This window comes from Colias eurytheme, chromosome 22 (genome assembly GCF_061535395.1).
Source record: "Colias eurytheme isolate Ceu_HAF_F1 chromosome 22, ilColEury1 Martin Lab GWU primary, whole genome shotgun sequence".
NCBI lineage: Eukaryota > Metazoa > Arthropoda > Insecta > Lepidoptera > Pieridae > Colias > Colias eurytheme.
This window is the reverse complement of record NC_143001.1, coordinates 4,853,146-4,869,742: the sequence shown is the minus strand read 5'-3', so window position 1 is coordinate 4,869,742 and position 16,597 is coordinate 4,853,146. Positions and strand designations below refer to the sequence as shown.

The following is a 16,597-nucleotide window of genomic DNA, read 5'->3' as shown; positions in this document are numbered from 1 at the left end:
TTATAAATGCAACTATTACTTTGGTTTGTTTTTCTCTTTTTCAGGCTTAATCCACTGTACCGCTTTGGATGAAATGTTTGGCAAAGATAGTTTGAGACCTGAGAAACGGGAACTATGCAGATTTCGAACACATCGACGAAGCCGCGAGCAAAAGCTAGTTTATTGTAAACACTAAAAATCGTAAAGTTAACACCTTTTCTATAGAAACCATTAAAACTATTGATAAAACGTTAAGTAATAGTATTAACAAAAAGCTTTTATACAACGCTTTCACTGATTATCAGAAATCAAACTTTCAAAGGGAACATACATGCAATAGGTCAAATGTTCAATAGAATGTCATACTAGGTATTCAATAATTTATCAGTTCCACAATTTGGTCCATAAAATACACGAAAATTGGATAAAATTATTATGAAGTGTAAAGAAAAAAAAAATCACAAACATTTAAAAAAACAAAAATCGTCGCATTACTCCCTGACGTGACGGTATTGCTATGAGGCGACCTTGAAATTTTACTCCCAACGCGCCTTAAGAAGTTTAACTTCAAAAATTTGAACGAAAAAAAATTCCAAACAGTCCCAAATTTATTTTTAACGATTCAGAAGTTATAAAATTCAAGGCTAATTATCAGATATACTGAAATGGTGATATTTCAAAGCAATTAGTGCCTAATTTGTCACCGATGTCGATAATGATAAACAGTAGCAGATAGTAATCTTCATGACTAATACGAAACTAATCACTCATGGCGTTGAATAATCAGTGCTTACTAGATTGTTATGACCGCCTCCTTGGTACAGTGGTTGACGCATGAGCGTAACACCGAGTGGTCCTGGGTTCGATTCCCGGTTGAGACGAAGAAAAAAAATGTCCCGGTCTGGCAGGACACATAAGGCTGACCACCTACTTCTCCCTAAAGAAAATCGATCAGTGTAACAGATGTATAATGCATCTGCCCCTTACCCCACTAGGGGAAATGGGACTTCACTTTTTCACTAGATTGTTATGTGTATAGAATCATGTTACTATTTCGTAAAACCTATTGCTTAATTCTTAGGAATATAATTAATAATTCCACCGAGTTTTGAAATGATCGATTTTTTTGAAAAACCGATGCTGTGTGTATTTTATTTTATAAATTACTAGCGGTCCGCCCCGGCTTCACCCGTGGTATATAATATGTATTTCGCAATAAAAGGTAGCCTTTGTTCATTCTCAGGGTCTAAAGATTGTCTGTGCCAAATTTCATCAAAATCGGTCCAGTAGTTTATGCGTGAAAACCATACCATACATAATTACAAACGTTTCCTCTTTATAATATTAGTATATAGATTGAGAATTAATTCTAATCATTCATCAATCATTCTATCATTTTAAACGGGGAGGTATTATACCCTGTCGAGTCTACTGTTTTTCTTGGTTTGACACTAGATGAGAAGCTACAATGGGGGACCCATGTTGCCACCACCGCTGCTAAGCTCAGCTCAGCTGCATATGCAGTTCGAAGAATAAGGCATCTCACCGATGAAGATACGGCCAGATTGCTTTATTTTAGTTACTTTCATAGCATTATGTCCTATGGAATTCTACTATGGGGCAGGGCTGCAGATATAGAAACTATATTTATATTACAGAAAAGAGCCATACGCTCTATATATAATTTACGTGCTCGGGACTCACTAAGAGATCTCTTTAAGAATATTGGTATCCTCACTGTACCATCACAGTATATATTTAATAATGTTTTACATGTACACAAAAACGCGGACTTACACACAAAAGTAGGAGATAGACACTGTTATGGCACAAGGAATAGAAATAAAATTGAAATGCCATTTTATAGGTTAGCTAAAGTTAAAAATTCATTTATGGGCCAAGGTATACGTTTTTACAATAGAATTCCTCATAGTATTAAAGAGTTTAGTAGTGTTAAATTTAAAACTTATTTAAAAAATGTATTAGTTCAGAGAGCCTACTACAGCATTAAGGAATATATGGAAGATGAAAATCCATGGAGGGTTGTCGCGTAAGAATAACAGGACAGTTCTTTGGCATATTATGATAATATATAATATTATGTAGTTAGATGTAAGTAACATGTAATGTAAAATTATATTGTATATGGACATGACTTTAAAAGAGCAACTATGGAGTTTCTTGCCGGTTCTTCTCCATAGATACTGCTTTCCGAATCGGTGGTAAATTTAAAGAATGTAATGACGATTCAAAAGTGCTTCTGGAAGAAGTCTAATTGAATAAATAAATTTTTGAGTTTTTGAGTTTTAATGTTTTGCATCGGAAAGGCAGAGACTCTTTATTTTGATATAAGGAACCTTGTTCAATAAATTATTTTATTAATTATTATTTTTATTTATCCTTAATATAAACAACTTATTCTCAGAAGAATAGTCAATCGTTCAATACCCAAACGCAAAATCACTACGTCACAAAGATTCAAACAACGATCAAGTTTTAAACAGCACTAATCAAATCAAATCAAATAATTTATTTGTTAGAACTAGAGTTCATGGCCCTGTAAAATGTAATAAATTATCAACAATTACGACAATAAAAGGGACAGGACTTATTTTTCAGGAGACCACTTCATCTACATCCACTTGAGAGTCTAATATAATTAATGTTTAAGGAAATTTTCCTGTTCCACTTTAAATTGAGTTTACGTTAATTACTGCGTTTTGTTGTTGTCTTGGTGAGAGGTTACATTTTTTTGAGTTAAATTTTGGAAGTATTTTATTAGGCTATATTAATATAATCTTATAATGTCATTTAAAGTAAAGAGGTTTTATCAATTATTATCAATTCACATCTAACTAGATAAATTAAAAATTGCTAAAATAGACGGTTAGCCCAATATTCCAAAAATTGAAACACTTAAAAGTATGCAAGAAAACTTCACTGCAAACTTCTTTGACTATAAGTACTTTTTATTTTTATCTTTACTACTATACTTTGATTTTTATACACCAAAAGCTAGAAACATATTACCTAGTAAATAGTACTTAGAATTGTAGGTATTGCATTATATTCAATGACTTATTTACGTGTAGATACTAGACTTAGATTACATAAATAATGTTAAATATATTAATTTATAAAGCACTAGCTTCCGCCCGCGGCTTCGCCCGCGTGGTGTTTTGATAAAAGGTAGCCTATGTTCTTTCTCAGGATCTAAAAATTGTGTGTGTTTCATCAAAATCGGTTTGAGGTTTAAGCAGGAAAGCGTAACAGACAGACAGACAGTGTTACTTTCGCATTTATAATATTATATTATAGATTTGAATATCATAAAACCAAAAATACCAAATTCAATGTTAAAAATATTTTTGGCAATATGTACGCCTCCATATTGAATTACCTGTTACCTCATATTATCAGAAACGAAACCATATTAATTATTACCTTAAAGGTACCTTTCGAACTCGGAAGCTTATAAGAAATGTATTTGAACATATTATTTACATTTTTACATGAAATCAGAGTACATTGAATAGCGAACATAGCAAGTGCCCTTCATAAATTCCCTTTGATGTGGCCATATTGAATATACTAAGGTTGACATGTTCTCTTATTACAAAGGCTTTTGGGACTTCTAGTAATATATAATGTTATAAAGCACTAGCTTCCGCCCGCGGCTTCGCCCGCGTGGTGTTTTGATAAAAGGTAGAAAAAAAAAAGGTATTTTTACATGGCTAATGTAAAAATGTATTGTGTAACCACTGTTTCAAGTTTTAAAGAGATTTTTTTTAATTGGTATCGTTTTTTACGGTACTTGTATCGTCTATTTTGAAAAGGTATTAAAGTGTGAAGATTTAGGTTTAACTGACGTATGAAAAGTGGCATCATTTAAGATTAAGGTTAGTACCTACCAGAATACGTTTAATTATATTATACTAACTTTGCCCCGCGGTTTTACCCGCGTTGCTTCGATGACGCTTGCGTGATGACGCTGAATATTATAGCGATTATATACAAACTGTACAAAAATGTACTTATATAAAAATATGTTAAATTTGAACTAGTACGCAAACTATGTCGATAATCTAAACTTTCGATTGATATATTATACCTTAACCAAATCGGGTCATCTATTTGGGGGCTACGATTTCACAGGGCACAGACAGACACAAATACACACGTTACCTAACTAACACCCATTAGAATCAGGGGTAAAACTAAAAATAGTTCTTTTTATAATCTTCTGTTTGCTATTTAAAGGTTTAGGTATACTAATCATAACTAACATGTTACGAAGTTTCAGTGATGTAGATAAACAAAGATAATATTAATAAAAAGAGCGTAATCATTCTTATGTTTAAAGGACAAAGGTATTCCTTGAGGTAAAGAAAGATAAGAAACTCGTTATAATTATTATTAACTAAAGAAATATTTTATTTTATGTAAGATACCTTACCAATTACAATATTATATGGCCGCTCTACGAATTTCAGCATCTAATACTATTCTTTAAATAAAAGTTACTCATGAAAGTTTTAAAACGACGGTAAATATGTTATTTTTAATCATGTGAACTTATAAAGTCCATTTTAAACATATTCTGATGACGTCATCACAGCTAACCCCAAATTCCATATCCAATGTATCACGTGACTACAATATGTAGCAGTCAAGATTTTGCACGACACAATACCATACGAATCGTTTAGAAATAGGTTGAGCACCAAGAAAACTTATGTCCATAGCTTTCCTATCGCTGAGGGCTTAGCTATAAAATAGATTCCAGTTTCCACCCTTGCGTTATCTTCTTTCTCGCTCGCACGTTTGAATGAGCATTTTGCCAGTGCGTTTTGATTCCTCGCGTTGGTAGTACGTACCGCTGTTCGGATACTCGTCACGAATTTTGAATTCGCGCGCGATGTGAGAAATACAGATAAATATTTTTTTATAGTCTGTGCTGTGTTGTGGGTGAAATGAGATTGGAATATCTTAGTGTAGTACTGTGATTAGTGGCTGTCTGTGGCTGTTTATGCAAGCGTTGAGTGTTGCGATTGAGGTAATTATTTTTTTAATGTCACATTTACTTTATGTTGAATATTTGATATGTGCATTGTATTGATGACAATTTTAGCACGGATGAATACAGACTTTATTATTTAAATAGTTACCAAATTCACGCTATTTAAGTACCAATATCACGCTAATGCTGTGATATTTAAATAGGAAATTGAATTTAAACAGCACATCAAAATTGGCAAAAATAATGCAGTGAATTATTTCAAAATCGAGTAAAATTAGTAATAGAAATAATTCTGATCAACGCACGCATTATTGAATTTTCTTTAGTCGAACAAGGTACCTATAACATATATTATTATGAAGTAGTACCGAAAGTAAAACTGGAGAAGATTTTCATAGAATAATATTGAGTAACTTTATTTTGTTAACGAGAAGGGAAGCAAGGTTTTATTCTAATAACTTAGGTACAGTTGAGTGAATTGTTGGGTTATGTATTAGGTAGGTAGGTATGCACTAACGTAAAAAAATATTTATTAGGTATTTCATACAAAAATGTTTCATTTTTTATGAAAAAAAGTTTACAGTTTTATTAAAAAAGGAAAGATTTGATCGTGTGTTTGTTTGTTTGAAATTAATATTTTTTTTTATGTTATATATTTTTTAGGTTATGTATATATGTTGAAATTAATAGGTTGCGAATTATGTTTTAAATAGGTAGTATAATTTAGAACTAATAAGAAAACACCAGCAGAAAATATGTACGTGTAACTACCTACGTTATTATTTTTGTATTGTTTAGACATAATATTTAATTAAAAAGTTCCTAAATAATTATAACAAGTTAATAATATAGAGAAGTTAAGTTGGCTGAAAAATTGCAATGACCCTATGTTTAAGAGCCATCTCTACCAGACAAAGTGATATGCTATATTTTATTTTGTTTTTATCCCGCATCAATATCGTTTAGAGCCGGGACGAGCGGATAGTATTCTTATAAAAAGAAACCCTATTTATTCGGTTTTAGCTGTCAATGACCCTATGGTTAAGAGCCATCTCTACCAGACAAAGTGATACCTAATATGCTATATTTTATTTGGTTTTTATCCCGGATCAATCGTGGTAGAGCCGGGACGAGCGGCTAGTATTATGAAAAGAAACCCTATTTATTCGGTTTTAGCTGTCATGACGAACGTTGTTCTGTCAAAAACAAATGCAGGTTTTTAGATTGAACCTTCAATAAATATTGAAGAAACAATTCCTTGAATTGGACTACAGTTCTTGTATTACCTTATACTTATTCATAAATGTTTGTTTATATCAATATATAACCATGGAAAATCTTATCCTGTTTTTGATAGTTTCAAATTACGATTTAAGAACAAAAACTATAAAATTAACCACATAGGTACCTACCTACTTACGCATAGGACCATTTAAAAGCGTAGCCTAGTGGATACGAGTTCATATTTCAATAATATTATACCTAGGTACATTGTTGGAGTGTTAAGAAATGTGATGTTCTGTAGCATTGTTGCAGGAAAACTCCATTATCCCTGTTTCCGTGTAATTTTCGAGAATACTTAGAAAAACCGAGTTTTTACTATATTTTTCAGTCTTTGTTTGGTAGGTACTAAAATATTTGTGTATTTCAGGATGAACAATCACGAATTCTGAAATTAAACATGTAGGTATAACATAAAATTAGCTGGTATATCATGTTCCAAATAGCTATTAAATATTTTCGCTAATTAATAGGATGCTGAAACAAATTATTTGTAACTAAAACCTAATCCGCCTCCTTGGTATAGTGGTTGACGCGTGAGCGTAGCACCGAGGGGTCCTGGGTTCGATTCCCGGTGGAGGGAGACGAAAAAAAAAATGTCTCGGTCTGGCAGGACACAGAAGGCTGATCACCTACCTACTTGTCCCTAAAGAAAATCGATCAGTGAAACAGATGTATAATGCATCTGCCCCTTCACTTTTTTAAAACCTAATATTTTGTAACAAATCCTTACCTAGGTACATAAGGTTACAAAAATAATTTACGTTACGTTGTAACGTGGGTAATCATTATTTTAACAAAAAACCAAATGTCAGAAAATTAAATTGTTTGCAGAAGTAGACAAAAATTTTATAGAATAAATATTATAATCATCAATCGGTTCAACAAGTCGAAAGTTAAGAAGTAATAAAGCCAAAAAAAACAAGATTTCCTTCAATCCATACTAATATTATAAAACTGAAGAGTTTGTTTGAACACGCTAATCTCAGGAACTACCGGTTCGATTTGAAAAATTCTTTCGGTGTTAGAGAACCCATTTATCGAGGAAGGCTATAATCTTCTTATATATAAAAATGAATCGCAAAATGTGTTGGTAACCGCATAACTCGAGAACGGCTGAACCGATTTCGATAATTCTTTTTTTATTATATTCCTTGAAGTACGAGGATGGTTTTTATGTAGAGAAAAGATGTGTTTTTTGTACCACGGGCGAAGCCGGGGCGGACCGCTAGTAGGCTATATAATTATCATCATGTTATGACCAACAGGAGCGAGCCACGCTTGTGAAACCGCGGAGCGCAGCTAGTGTAATATATTAGTTAAGTTATTTTATACAGTAAAATAAATAAGTTATTCAAGTTGGAAGAAACAGCATATATCTACGTAAGTAGCGTTTTCACTTCAAACTTAGATATAGGTATTTTCTGCTTGAAGATTTACTAATTGTACTCGTATCTTTATTTTATAATTGCCATATGGTTTCCTAGTTTAATTGGGTTAATGTATTTATTTTAATTAGTCTTCTAGACTGGAATCTTGGGTATTGAGGGCATTACGTGGAAGTAATTGCATTTAGAAATATTTCTACAGATAAAAGGTAAAAGTAGGTGTAGCAGATATCTATACTTAATATTATAAATCTGAAGAGTTTGTTCCTTGTTTGAACGCGCCAATCTCAGGAACTACTGATCCGATTTGAAAAATTATTTTGGTGTTAGAATGCCTATTTATCGAGAAAGGCTTATAAGTTATAGGTGTGTATATCCACGCTAAGACCAACAGGAGCGGAGCACTGCGGGTAAAACCGCGGGGCACAGCTAGTACATAATAAAAATAGATAGAAAGGTTCTGTTTTTATACAGTTGAAAATAGATTTCCAATAGTCGTAGGTTGTTATCCAAATTCCCGTCTAAAAGACTGACAAAATTGTAAGTAAGTATTGAAAATGGAAAATACGGTCACTTTGTTTGCAGCGTTTATTATGTAGGGTAGATATTATCTATACTTATAATAAAACTAGCCGCTCCGCGCGGTTTCACCCCCGTGGCTCCTCTCCTGTTGGTCGTAGCCTGATGATATATATAGCCTTCCTCGATAAATGAGCTATCTAACACCGAAAGAATTTTTCAAATCGGACCAGTAGTTCTCGAGATTAGCGCGTTCAAACAAACAAACAAACAAACAAACTCTTCAGCTTTATAATATTAGTATAGATTTATACTATAGGTACATAATACTTATATTTAGGTAATGGGTACTTATGTAAATTATTTAACGCTAACTTTTCAATCAGTAGAACGTTCAGTAAGATATACTTGTAACCTTTTAAACTTCTAATAACTAGGTATAAGCCTTAATAACGGCTAAACAATTTAACTTAGGTAGGTGTTTTCTTCTGTTAATTTTGTGCAAGTACTATAAATTTTGCAACATAATATTAAATCCCAATCATTATTATTTATCCCTAATCATTTTTGAAACTTAAATTAATAAATAATACCCCAAGTTTTGGCTCTAATTTAAAACAAAACACTAATAAAGTTGCTATAGCATTAACCTTACGGGATAGTAACAGCTTATAAATAAATAATATGCCAAAAGAACCCAGTTTCTAGGTTATTCGGGTTCAGTAATAATAGATTAGAAGTGAGGGTTTTCATTTAAATTTAAAATTACTTCAGTTTTGTCCACGTGTGTGTCAGATTAGGGAATGTATTTCGCAATTACCTTTGACCGGTATTTTTAGTTGAAATTGTACCTTTAGGTATATTAACTTTTACCTAATTTTTCACAGACTATTTAATGCTATAAGTCATAACATTTTCTTAAAAAAAATATTTCACTCATTTTCTTTACATCTTTACTAAATTATAAAGCAGAAGAGTGTGTGTTTGTTTTTTTTTGACCCGTTTGTAATATTATTTCAATGTTGGATAGCCCATTATTAATTTATCGAGGAAGGCAGTAGTGATTTATATCATGCTTAAACCAATATTATCAGAGCAATACGGGTAAAAGTGTAAAACCTTGGAGCAGAAATAGTTTATTAATCTATAATAAAAAATGTGTGCGTGTACCAGTGTACACACGTAAGAAGTGAAACTTCTTTATGACCTTATTTTTCAAAAAAAATAATTTATTATATGCAACTTTACAGAAATACGTCGAATCAAGGTAGGGATAAGAAAAAGATGGCGCGTAACGGAAAAATGTCACGCGTAACGAAAAAATGTTACACTAAATTTTTTTCCAACCCCGATAAAGAAGTTTCACTTCAATGTTTTTAGTAATACAAGTTCAAGTTATTTAAACAATAACAGAACGTCCTATTTAAAACAACATAGTTGGCAAGCTGGCAGAAATCACTGCATAGTGATAAGGCCGCCCTTTGTGCTTTTGTTTATTGTAAACTGTTATTTTATGTACCTGGTTTATTGCACAATAAAGTGTTAAATTAATAGTTTAAATAGTACATAATGAAAATTGTCCAGTATTCCGATTGTCAATTTTAAAACAACCATTTCCTACAATTTTCATACACAAAGCACAAACGTATCTTGATTAAAACGGAATTCATTAATGTTTTTAAAATAGAGCATCACATATAAACCTGTATAATGAAAATGTAGTGCAATGTGTAGGAAGTATTTTATCACTCGAGTGCTATTTGAAATGGTTGCATATTTTCATGGTTGCTTAAATAGGTGTTATGTTTGTGTGTGTATTTTGTATAGATGTAAACAATATCCTTAATTATATTTTGAATTTTGTTGAAAAGACATAGAGATTAATTTAATGCTAGTTTTGTCTTTTAACAATATTAAAATAGTTTAACAGAGTATATTTCATTTAATAAATATGTAGGTAGTTAAAAAGCTGTTGTAATAATTTTATCTTATTTCCGGATATAAGGTATTTTTTTCGACGAATTTAGTACACACACAATAAGCCTGTATAAGTTATAACCTATCTATATAAGTTATTACATATAACTAATATTATAAATGCGAACATTTGTGAGGATGTGTTTGTGTGTGTGTGTTTGTTACTCTTTTACGCAAATTCTACTGAACCGATTACAATGAAATTTAGCACACATATAGAGGGTAACTCGGATTAACACATAGGATAGGTTATATCCCGGAAATCCCACGGGAACGGGAACTATGCGGGTTTTCCTTTGAAAACGCGGGCGAAGCCGCGGGCGGAAATCTAGTATAAAATATATGTAGAGTAGAGCTATAGACATTTGTTAAAATTCTTCATAATTTATGTTCCAGTGTTATTGGAGATATACTAAAATTCCCTTGAGGTATCTATTGAAAATCAGCGAGTTTTCGCCGAGGGCCTGACCTACATAATATATCAGAATCCGACAGATATCTTTATATTGCGAATTTGTGTCGTAATAAATAAATTTACATATGTCATATACCGTTTTTTTATAATTCAATATTATAAATCTATTCTCTCTTTCATAATACAGATAAGATTCATAATAAATCATGTGTTATTCTGATGTATAATGAAACCTGTATTCCTGTAAAGTTTCCTCCAATTCCGAACAGTAATATTTACGTGAAAGGGTATCAATCATACATACATCCATACTCGCAAACTTCCGCGTTTATAATATCTATGACGATCTATTGATTGTCGTTACGTAAAAATGGTTTACATTATTTTTTAATTAATAAAAGAAAACATTAAAAAGCGCAGTCAAACTATTATCACATTACAGCTAAAGTGAATAAAAACTACATTTTGTCGACCATTTTATTATCCACTGCGGCACTTAGATAAAATAATTCATTTGCAAGTAAATGTCACCCTTTGAAGATTGTGTATATATACCTACGTAATGTACTATATAGAGGTCATATTTTACCTCTAAAATGTATATTACCTATTTTATAAACTAGTTTACCGCCCACGGCTTCGCGTTGTGTAAAACTTAATAAATTATAAACTGAAACTTTTCTCGAGAATCACGCTATTCATTGGTGAAATTAAAATGAAATTCCGTTTAGTAGTTTTCAATTTATAAGTACCTACCTATGTGCACAAAGAAGCTACAGGAAGCGGCTTCATTTTATACTGTGTTAATATAGGTTATGTAAGTACATCATTCAATTTAAACTCAATAGTTCTTTTAGTTGTAATAAATATAAAACATAACTTCCATACATATCTACTATCCAACATGGCCGAAAAGACCTAAATTTACTCGAACGTTCGAAATCGTAGAACGTATAAATTCAATTTCACATATAGATCCAAATATGTTCCATCGCCGACTTGTAATCTCGTTGTGTCGCGTAAAGTAATTGAAAATGTCTGGAAACATTAACATGATTATGTTTTTTATCCTTGAAACCAATATATGTGAAAGGCAGATGTAATAAAAGTTATCTACAGGGTGGAATCGCTAACTGTACTCAGTTGGGGGTTATTCCGTAACTATGAGTGATATCAAACACCATTATTTTTTACTATCTGGGTAATACTCATATTATAAATGACAGTATGTGAGGATCAAGTGAGGATGGATAGATGAATGTTTGATATTCTTTCACGCAAACACTACTGTAGCGATTACAATGAAATTTGGTATGTTATCTAGGTACATACTGAAGACCCAGAATAATACATAGCTTCTTTTTATCCCGGAAATCCCCCGAGAACGGGAACTAAGCGAATTTTTGATTGTCCTTGTTTAGTTTGAAAACTGCGAAAAATGCGTGCAGATCTAGTTAGTTTGAAAAATTTTAGACTTATAAAGAGCATTTTATTACTGTTAAATACGTTACAATACAAAAATTCCAAACCTAATTCTACTGAAATATTAATCAATACAACAATATATTTCCAACAAAAAGTAGTAGGTATCATGTTTCCATGTTCAATTCAAAAGAAGAAATCAAATCAAAAACTGTAACATTGAAACGGTGCCGTATTGGAAATTTGAATCAACGTTATTGATTAAAGAGAAACCTCAAAACTTGTTGTGGCTGGTACACACTGCAGTTTATTTAGCTCTGAAGTTATGATTTGAAGGCATATCGTATGATTGTGAAAATAATTAGTGGTTCTTTTTGTACCTATATTGTCTTGAGTTGAAGTGTTACTATATGTCTGACATTTGGTTTGGTAGCAGCCACTATAAAATATAAAACAAAGTCGCTTTTCACCGCCTGTGTGTCTTATTACAGGCTACGTGTATGCATGCTTATTACCTTTTAAAGTACGCAACAGATTATGATGCGTGCGTTTTTTTTTTATAAATAATTATTTTTTATTAAGGTTTTAGTACCTATACAATTTATAGGTTTTAAACAAAGCAGGCGAAACCGCGGGCGTATACATAGTTTTAATATATAGGTACCTACTATAACGTCTAATATATTAAGTAATAATAACTTGTGCTGTCATTTTCCTTGGCCGAGTCACGTCCACACTGACCGAGCTGCTTCGCGCAGCAAATGCTTCGCGCAGCGCAGCAAATGCTTCGCGAGGCTGCTCGTTCTGTGGAAACCCGCCTAATGATGATAATAAACTCACGAACTGTTCAATTATATTTGATAAGGTATTGTAACTTGATTATAAAGAAATAAAACATAATATCATTATAAATATTCAAAACAAATCTTATATCGAAATAAAAACTTCGTTTCTCATGTTTCCTTGCCAAACATTTCTACTCACGACCTATTTACTCTGAACTTATATTTGTTATTGGCTTCTTTAAATTTGCCTTGACAACTAGATATTTTCTCCAACTTATTTAAACATATCGAATGCTCTTTTGTTTACTGAATCAGTTTGTCCATATTGAAGGCAATTTTATAAACAATAAATTGGCGAAAATAGTGTTTATATTTAAGTGCAATATGGTTAAAGATTGAGTGATGTTTTTTAATAAAATAAAAAAAATATATATGACGGTAGTTTAGTTGTTTTATCTAAAAGTACCCGCATTTATTTTTATTTATTTATTTATTTCTTTATTTAGCATCACAAATTCGGATATCAGAGATCCATTTGTTAGTAAAAAATAAACCTAAGTATTAATGTTAGTAAAATTACATTACATTCATCTTATTGTTGTTTAGTGTTAGCAGTAGCAACTATTGAGTATGAATGAATGAATGAATGAATGAATGAATGAATGAATGAATGAATGAATGAATGAATGAAAAATTCTTTATTGCACACACATACAGGATTACAACAGAAGAGCGATAAAAGTTAAAACATGTACAGAGGGCGGTCTTATCGCTGTAAGCGATTTCTGCCAGACAACCCGCAAAACCATAAGGATAACATAATTTATTAGTGAGTGAGTATTCTGTAGTTATTCATTAATTTCTATTGTAAAAGTGAACATTTAGGTAAATTAATTAATATTAAGTATATTTATTTATATAATAATTAATTAGACCTTAATATGTGCTACCGCCGAAGTTAAAGTTTATTTCAAAATTGCTTTTGATTATTGGTCCCTGTTTAGTTACGAGTTAGAATCTTTAGGTAAGTATTTTTGTGAAAATATAGTTGATAAACATAAAATAAATGAGGAACGACAAAATTATAGTCTCGTAAAAGAACTAGGTAATTCACGCAATAATATAGATGAATAATCACAGACGAAGGTACATTTTATCTATAGATATTTTCCTTCTCAGTTAGAGCAGTCATGCGGATAATATGCAGATAAACTGAAAATGAGGTTTCTTTGCTTTTGCCCAGTCTTGAAAGGTATTTGATTTGGTTATAGGTACTATTCAAATAGTAAATAGGAGAGCTTTTATACAAGTAAATTAATATAATTGATTGAACGTTGTGAATTTTATTTTTAGTTTTAATAGGACATAGTTTATTGTTTGTTGATTATAAAAATAAGTCTAGATTAAGAAATTGGCAATCCATACTTAATATTATTAATGCGAAAGTAACTCTGTCTGTCTGTCTGTTACTCAATCACGCCTAAACTACTGAACCATTTTTCATGAAATTTGGTATGGAGATATTTTGATACCCGAGAAAGGACATAGGCTTTTTATCCCGGGAAAATGAAACAATCCCGGAAATCCCTGCGCGGGAACGGGAACAATTCGGGTTTTTCTTTGACTGCGCGGGCGAAGCCGCGGGCGGAAACCTAGTATTTTATAAGACACTAGCTGCGGGTGCACCCATTTGACTCCGCTTCTGTTGGTGTTAGCGTGATGATATATGTAATATGTATAGCCTACTAATAGCCTTCCTCGATAAATGGGCTATCCAACACCAAAATAATTTTTAAAATCGGACCAGTAGTTCTTGAGTTCTTCTTTCTTAAACAAACAAACAAACTCTTCATCTTTATAATATTAGTATAGAAGTATAGATTACGGCAGGCGTTGTTCTGATATTTTGTCCCTTTTTCGCGCTTAGGTACTCTTGATTTGCCGAATTGGCGAGCCGTTCTCGAGTTTTAACTTAAAATTTATACCTATTAGTAACTTTTAACAACATATTTAGCCATTTATTTAAAACTAGCTGTGCCCTGCGGTTTTACTCGCAGTGGTCCGCTCCTGTTGGTCTTAGCGTGATGATATAAGCCTTTAATCTTCCTTTATAAATGGGCTATCTAACCCCGTAGGATTTTTACAAATCGGACCAGTAGTTCCTGAGATTAGCGCGTTCAAACAAACAAACTCTTCAGATTTATAATATTAGTATCTATAGATATATCTAAGGCAGATAAAACGAAAAATTTAATTATTAACTAGGAAAAATTAGAAAGCTATAGATATCGGAAATTAAGTATATGTATAATAATAGTTCTAATATAATTTATTATTGCGGTAAACCGTGAACTGTATTATTCTAACTAGGGCATGCACCCGGGTTTACCCGGTTCCGAAAAACCCGGGTAAACCCGGGTTTTTTGATGATCTTGAGAACCGGGTTTGAATTGTATGAAACCCGGTTCTCCCGGTTCCGACCAAAATATTAAAATATAAAGTATTATTTATATTTTGCTGCATTATTTTAACAAATTTATTCTATCTGGTAACGTTAGACTCACGTGCATCGCGAATTTTCGTGCCACGCCTCAAGCGTGGCTCTGATTGTTTGTCTAATCTTAGATGCTATAAGTTTCCTACGGGTGTATTACCAAAAAAAAAATTAGGCTTCGAAAATGACAAAAATTAGGCTACTGAAATATTTTTATTAGATTTGTCGTGAATTTGAAAAGCTGTTGATTTTACTGTTTCATATAATGATCCAGTCATGTTTTTGTTTTTGGTATCAAGCTGAAATATATATCGAATACTCAAGTCTTGACTTGAGCATAGGGTGATTGGGTATGCTGATGACCTCGCATTGTTAGGTGAAACCCGCGAATAAGGTTGGACTAAAAATCAATGCCAACAAAACGGAATATCTCCATATGAAGCGGTATAGAGATACACGAGCTCAACACCAAGACCTACAGGCTGGAGATACGACGTACAAAGGAGTTGCTAGTTTTAGATATCTGGGTTGCACTATAACTGACTCACATTCCAGGGAGGAATAAATTAATATCCGTATCCAAAATACCCTGAAATGTGGTGCAGCCTTGCATAAGGTGCTCGCGTCCAGGCTTCTGAGCAAAAACACCAAATTGCGTATATGTACAAAACGGTCATAAGACCATACTTACTTCCAATACTTATGTATGGGTGTGAAGCCTGGACCCTGACCCAGAATGAAGAACGCAAGCTTTTAGTCACCGAAAGAAGGCTCCTTCGCAAGATCTTTGGTTTGTTGGATGACGAGAGGATGGAAACTGGAGAGTCCGAACAAATGCCGAACTAGAAAAACTAATGGCCGAGCCAAATATACTTGGAGAAATAAAAGCACAACGGCTCCGTTGGCTCGGTCATGTAGAACGAATTGGTGAGGAACGAGGACTGAAAAGGGGAATACTTGGGGTGACCCCTGGGCCGACCGCCGGTTGGACGAGCTAAGTATAGCTGGCGCGATCGAGTAGAGGTGGACCTGCGCGTGCTACGAGCCAATAATAATTGGCAAGAGACCGCTCAGGACCGGGGAAGAACACAGAGCCTTTAAATTTGGTAAAAGTAACGTCTTATAACACAGATAAAGGAAAAATTGCTAGAAACATAAAATTTAAAGTTAAAACATTATAAAAAATAGGATTGTTCGGAGCCCTCGGAGCGCGAGTCCGACTCGCACTTGGCCGGTTTTTTGCTTTACAGTTTGCAGTTAATGAATAAAGTTTAAGTTTATATGTAATATTATGATAACAAGTTACTTTTATAAGAC

General features: G+C 32.6%; 1 protein-coding gene across 1 annotated transcript in view; it reads left to right on the top strand.

Annotated features, from left to right (window-relative positions):
* The first annotated feature begins 4,842 nt into the window (after nt 1–4,842).
* The window catches only part of LOC149898665 (uncharacterized), a 73,121-nt gene continuing 61,366 nt past the window's right edge, over nt 4,843–16,597 (top strand). Inside the window, exon 1 of the mRNA XM_090114972.1 lies at nt 4,843–5,035. The gene's annotated coding sequence lies outside the window, so the exon portion shown is untranslated. The remainder of the gene's footprint in view (nt 5,036–16,597) is intronic.